Source organism: Aegilops tauschii, chromosome 7 (genome assembly GCF_002575655.3).
Source record: "Aegilops tauschii subsp. strangulata cultivar AL8/78 chromosome 7, Aet v6.0, whole genome shotgun sequence".
NCBI classification, from domain to species: Eukaryota; Viridiplantae; Streptophyta; class Magnoliopsida; order Poales; family Poaceae; genus Aegilops; species Aegilops tauschii.
Window position 1 is genome coordinate 492058509 of NC_053041.3, and position 7535 is coordinate 492066043.

Sequence of the window (7535 nt, forward strand, 5' to 3'; positions counted from 1 at the left end):
ACTGTTACTGTTACTTCCATACTACTTTGCTACTAAATACTTTGCTGCAGATATTAAGTCTTTCAGGTGTGGTTGAATTGACAACTCAATTGCTAATATTCGTGAATATTCTTTGGCTCCCCTTGTGTCGAATCAATAATTTGGGTTGAATATCTACCCTTGAAAATTGTTGCGATCCCCTATACTTGTGGGTTATGAAGACCTTTTCTGGCGCCATTGCCAGGGAGCATAGCTCTATTCTCTGAGTCACCTGGGATTTATATCTGTTGATCACTATGAGGAATCTAAAAGATAACAAAACCAAGATATTTCCCTCTACTATGAGGGGAGGTAAGGAACTGCCATCTAGCTCTGCACTTGATTCACCTTCTGTTCTGAGTAAGCTTGCGACACCACCACCTGCTATTAGTTCTGATATGTCACAACTAATTGATGATGCTACTTCTTCTATGCATGATGCTTATGATGATACTTTGCTTGATAATACTGTGCCACTGGGTGACTTTCTTGATGAATAACTTGCTATTGTTAATGATATTGAGAATGTTGAAACTAACGATATTTCTGAAACTGATGAAATCATTGAAACTGAACACTTTGAAACACCTACTAAATCTAGCTCTCCTAGATATGAATTGCCTGATATACCTGAGGGTTATGTTATGGATGGAGAGGTAGCTAGAGACTTTCTTTCTTGTAAGGATAGAGATGATCTTAAGAAATTACTATGCAAGTGGAAAGAAAAATCTTTGAATGCTAGAATGCAATATGATCCTAAGTTTGCTACTTCACCTATCTTTGTTACTGATAAGGATTATGAATTCTTTGTCGATCTTGAGTTAATTACTTTGGTTGAATCTGATCCTTTCCATGGTTATGGATCTGAAACTGTTGTGGCACATCTTACTAAATTGAATGATATAGCCACCCTATTTGCTCATGAGGAAAAATTTCTCTATTACTATATTATTAAGTTGTTTCCTTTCTTGTTAAAGGGTGATGCTAAGATATGGTTTAATTCTCTTGCTCCTAGTTGTGTGCATAGTCCCCAGGATATGATGTATTACTTCTCTGAAAAACATTTTGCCTCTCATAAGAAACAAGCTGCTTTACCAGAAATATTTAACTTTGTGCAATTTGAAGAAGTGAGTCTCCCACAAGCTTGGGGGAGGCTTCTTCAATTACTTAATGCTTTGCCTGATCATCCTCTCAAGAAAACTGAAATACTTGATATCTTTTATAATGGACTAACCGATTCTTCTAGGGACCACCTAGATAGTTGTGTTGGTTGTGTTTCAGGGAACGAACTGTTGAACAAGTTGAATGGCTATTGAATAATATATTGAGTAATGATAATGATTGGACTCTTCCCGAACCACCTCCTAAGCCAAATCCGAAGAAAAGAGGTATTCTATTTCTCAGTCCTGAAGATATGCAAGAGGCAAAGAAATCTATGAAATAAAAAAGTATTAAAGCTGAAGATGTTAAGAATATACCACCTATTGAAGAAATACATGGTCTCAATAGTCAGACACAGGTAGTAGAGGTAAATTCTCTCTATAGATTTGATGAAGGTGATATTCCTTATAATAAGTCTGCTCGTCAATGCTTGGATGAATTTGATAACTTTATTGTTAAAGAAGAAAATTTCAATGCATATGTTAGTAGACAGTTGAAACGTAATGCTTATATGCTTGACTGTTTGGGTTATCACCTATAGCCCCGAAATTCAACCTGTGGTCGGCTTTCCCAATCACTTTTGACAAAAAGGACCACCCGACCCGTATCCGTCATTGTGGGTCGGTACCCCTGGTCCTAGATCCCATTGTCGATGGGTTTCACCTAACCCACGTCCTCATGGATGGTGGAAGCAACCTGAACCTAATCTACGCTGACACGATCAGGAAGATGGGCATCGATTCATCAAGAATCCAGCCTAGTAATACTACTTTTAAGGGTGTCATCCCTGTCATAGAGGCCCAATGCACGGGCACTGTAACATTGGAGGTTGTTTTCGGTTCCCCCGACAACTTCCGAAGTGAGGACTTGCTCTTTGATATAGTCCCCTTCCACAGTGGCTATCATGCATTGCTCGGCCGTACTGCACTCGCTCGCTTTAACATGGTACTGCACTACACTTACCTAAATCTTAAAATGTCGAGGCCAAATGGCGTTATCACCATCAATGGTAACACAGAGCGCTCCCTTCATACAGAGGAGCAAACAGCAGCCTACGCAGCCGATTCCCATGCAGCTGAGGAAGCTGCCCGGCGATCTACTCGGCCAGATCTACCTAGTTCTTCGAAACGCGTCCGCATCCTCACTCCGGCTTCGGGACACACTCGCGGGAACCCTAAATAGGGATACGTGCTTCCCAGCTCCCGCCTCATGGTAGCAGACTATGTACCTAGAGTACATCACTTTGCACTCAGAATCCCTTGGGAGCTTGGGGAGCATAAAGAAGGGGTGTGTCATTTCGGCTTATCCGAACACACCCAAGCCCTTGTAATCTCTTTGGCACAATAAAGGCCAGCCAGGAAACACATTCTGACAGCATCAGGCTATCACTATAGCCCTAGCTTCATATGGGGGCCCGCATCTAGGATGCGTCAAGCACAGCCTATGCGGAGTAGTAGGTCGTGTTCAAACAACCTTGGCATCGACATGGTAGAGTTGGTCAACAGCGCGGAGGCGCAGACGTGCGACAGGGAAAAGACATGGGTCATCCGCCTGGTTCACCTAAGCCATGTATCATAACTCCATTCTCTTTCCTTTTTTACATATTATCTGCATCGTTTATGGTTCTTCCATGTAAATAGCTCGGCATCTATGATAAATAGACCCTTTTTCGTTCCTAGTACAACTTTGAGTGTCGTTTTTCTTCTTTGGCCTTTCGCCTCGTAGCAATACATACAAATGAGCTTAGCCTTCAACCGAGGGCTTGGACCTAGAACCAAGTTTATGTTCAAGTCCGAAAATTGTTCGGCGTCTCAAATGTAGCACTATATGCATTAGTTTTGAATTGTGATTCTGGTCAATGATTGGGTTGCTCGGCTCCTGTGGTTACCTCCTATGTTCTGCTATGTTCGGCTAGGAGCGTAAAGGGAGAACCACTGCGATTGTACTTCGATCTAGAATGGTCAAGTGCCTCAGTGGAGAAAGCCAAAAATCACTGTCACAATAAGCGTAAACTGGTCAACAATCCGAAGATAGTGTCAAACTAAAAGTTGCTGTAGGTTATGCCGTGATAAACGAAGGGTCCTTGTCACAAAGACTGTGGTGTTAAGCTACGTGTACTTTGGTTGAGCCGATCACCACTTCACCGGGGGCTAGTTAAACTTCCCCACCTATCGAGCTCCTATGACTAAGTGAAAGTTATCAAGCCTTTATAGTATGATTGCCTAGTTTCTCTAAACACGCTGAAAGGATCGAGAAGAGGGGTCTAGAGGGGGGGTGATTAGACCCTCAACAAGTAAAAGTGGCAATTTTTAAGTCCTTCAAGTTGAGGTGGAGTTTTAGCACATGTTTAAGCATTCACAATACACTTCAAGCAAGCATGGCAAGAGTATGAGCAGCGGAAAGAGTAAAGCATGCTAATTGCAAGAAAGTAAAGGGATGGGATTGGAGTGTGCAAACGCAATGAAGACATGGAGATTTTTGGCGTGGTTCCGATAGGTGGTGCTATCGTACATCCACGTTGATGGAGACTTCAACCCACGAAGGGTAATGGTTGCGCGAGTCCATGGAGTGCTCCACCCACAAAGGGTCCACGAAGAAGCAACCTTGTCTATCCCACCATGGCCATCGCCCACGAAGGACTTGCCTCACTCGGGTAGATCTTCACAAAGTAGGCGATCTCTTTGCCCTTACAAACTTCTTGGTTCATCTCCACAATCTTGTCGAAGGCTCCCAAGCGACACCTAACCAATCTAGGAGACACCACTTTCCGAAAGGTAATAGATGTTGTGTCGAAGATGAACTCCTTGCTCTTGTGCTTCAAATGATAGTATCCCCAACACTCAACTCTCTCACACAGATTTGGATATGGTGGAAAGATGATTTGAGTGGAAGAAACTTGGAGAAGGCTAGAAATCAAGATTCTTGTGGTTGGAATGGAATATCTTGATCTCAACACATGAGTAGGTGGTTCTCTCTCAGAAAATGTAGGCTGAAAGTGTGGGCACGTTCTGATGGCTCTCTCACATATGGAGGGATATATATAGCCTCCACACAAAATCCAACCGTTACACACATTTCACCCAACTCGGTCAGACCGAATAGAAGAACTCGGTGAGACCGATTTAGTTCAAAATGTGAACGTTAGGAATATCAGTGGGACTGACTGGAACAACTTGGTGGGACCGATGTGCTAGGGTTAGGGCAAACATCAACTCGGTGGCACCGATTGCATCAACTTGGTTAGATTGAAGTGAAGTGATAAGGCAACAGAGAGAATGTCAAGCAAACTTGGTGAGACCAACTGTACATTTTGGTGTGACCGAAATAATACAACAAGCAACAGAGAGTTTGCGAGGCCATCTCGGTGAGACCGAGATCCGTATCGGTGTGACGGAAGTGTCTAGGGTTTCTGGCAGTGGCTATGTCAAATGAACTCGGTGGCGCCGGAGAGAAGTTTTTGGTGGGCCGAGTTTGACTTTAGGTTTTGGACATATTTGGAAATGAGAAAGTGGTTCAGGGCTTTGGAGCAATATCACTAAGCATTTTGAGCAAGTAGACCATTAAACAAGACCTCATCCCCTTTTAATAGTATTGGCTTTCCTATGGACACAATGTGATCTTGGATCACTAAAATATAAATGAGGAGTCTTGAGCTTTTGGCAACATGTGTCCTTAGCATTTTGAAGGGGTCCCAGATCCTCTTGTCCTTTCCACGCCATTGTTGAACTTATCTGAAACACACTAGATAAAAGAAAGTATTAGTCCAACAAAAGATATGTTGACATTAATTACCAAAACCACCCAGGGAGCACTTGTGCTTTCACACGCCATCGCCTCCGGGCTCCAAGATGTCGGCTAAGGGTGTACGCGTTCTAAGGAAACACCCCATGTAGCATCTACACGGGGGCTGAAGCCGATGACTGGCTGCTTTCAAATTTAAGAACAGTCACAAAGGAACAGTAATAACACATTGGATAGAAACGATCATTTAAAAAGATACCTTGTTTTATAGACATTCCTCTTCGGCATACCAAGGGAAAATCAGAACTTGAGTGCTGCCTTGCTACATTGGGCCTCGGTCACCCGAGCACCTTCGTGCACCTGGGCAAGGAACTCTTCCAGGGTCTGATCCTTTCTTGCTAGAGGTTCGGAGGTGATGTCCAGCGGCTTTATCTTCGGGAAGTGCGCCATCGCAGACGCATACGCCCATTCCGCCCCCTCCAGGCAGGCCGGCCGCTTCCACTTTTCCACTTGGGGGCTGGTCTCCCGAAGCCTTCTCACCAGGCCAAAGAAGTTCGTCGGTGTCAGCTGGCCCGACTAGAGGTTAACACAGATGTCCTGCATCACCGGTCGGGCTGGAAGGAACAACTGTGCCAGCTGCTTCATTTGATTGTTCAACAGCGGTGGGTGCTCAGCCGCCTGGAACTGGGCCCAGACGATCTTCTCTTCTGAGCCGCCAGGCTGGGCAGCAAAATATGCGCCAGCATCCGAGGCACTCGCGGCAGGTCCCTAAAGACCACTGAAGAACGCCAGACTTACGTAAGATGAGCAAATTGGCAGTCACCAAAAAATCAGCGAAGCGGATAGGGCTTACCGGCGGTGATTTTCTTCACTTGTTGAAGCACCTCACAATCAGCTCGGGCCTGGGTATTGGCCTCTTGACTGGCGGAGTTGGCTGTGGAAACCTCAGAAGTGAGCCTGTCCTTCTCCTTCTGAAGACCATCGCGCTGCGCGCAAAGACCCTTCAGGTCTTCTTCGACCTCGGCGACCCGAGCCACGTGCTTCTCACTAACCTCTTTTTCTTTGGCCAGCTCTACACTAGCCTTCTCCACCGCGGCTCACTGTTGTTCGGCCTCTTGCTGAGCTGTTTTCAGCTCGGACCGGAGCTTTTCCAGCTCCACGGAGGTAGCTGCAAACACACCGGAATATGAACTGTCACCCTATAGCTTGTATGGCAGTCTTGCAAAGCTACACAAATTTAGACATTCATCTTCAGCAACCTCCATCTGCTTCTTGAGAAGATCCGTGTCCTTCTCGAACCGGTCAAGCTTATGGTTCGGCTCTTCCAACTCTCTCATGTTGCATGCCGAAACCGAGGCCGAAACCTACAATGAACAAAGTTAGCTTCCTCAGAAGACATCAATCCCCTCGTCGGTTTTTTCTTTCAACCAGGGTCTTGGGGGCTACAATATGTTCGCTTCTACCAAAACATCAAGTTTTTCTACTAAGACCCCTCAGTAAGATCTTCATATCTCACTCAAAGCTCGGGGGCTACTATAGTTACGCGGCTATTGTACGCGCCCGCGGTACTAAAAGTCTTTGGACAATTTTACCTTTTGTCTATCAGCTCAAAGGGCCGATATATGCGTTTAGCCAAGATAATTTTCTTATACGATGGTACAAAATCTAAAGAGGTGACTTGATGTATACTACGCAACTTTATTCTTGTAGACTCGTGTTGGGCCTCCAAGTGCAGAGTTTTGCAGGATAGTAGCAAATTTCCCTGAAGTGGATGACCTAAGGTTTATCAATCCGTGGGAGGGGTAGGATGAAGATGGTCTCTCTCAACGAACCCTGCAATCAATACAAGAAATCTCTTGTGTCCCCAACACATCCAATACAATGGTAAATTGTATAGGTACACTAGTTCGGCGAAGAGATGGTGATACAAGTGTAGTATGGATAGTAGATATAGCTTTTTGTAATCTAGAAATTTAAAAAGAGCAAGGTAGCAAGTAAGAAAAGTGAGCACAAACAGTATTGCAATGCTTAGAAACAAGGCCTAGGGTTCATACTTTCACTAGTGCAATCTCTCAACAGTGCTAACATAATTGAATCATATAACAATCCCTCAACATGCGGTAAAAAATCACTCCAAATTTCTTATCTAGCGGAGAACAGAAGATGAAACTGTTGTAGGTTACGAAACCACCTCAAAGTTATATTTTTCGATCAATCTATTGAGCCACCTCAAAGTTATCATTTTCGATCAATCTATTGAACAAGTTAGTATAAATCAATGCAAAACCTTATCAATCTCTACTGTAGAAAATCACTAAAATTATAATTTGGCATTGCGTACTAAATGCCTCTGCATATTTAATAGTCCTATCCTCAAATAGAATCATTAAATAAGCAAACATATGAAAACATAACAACAATATGTCTAAACAGAGCAGTCTCTAAAGGATGAAGAAATATTCATACTTCTTTAACTCCAAAAATTATGATACCACACTATAGAAAATTTGTTATAGATTATTGTGTAAAAATTTCAATATTTTATCAGGTTGTGATTTTTTTTGAAGAATTCACACGATAATAGAAAAAATTTCTGTTTTGAAACAGCAACTCAT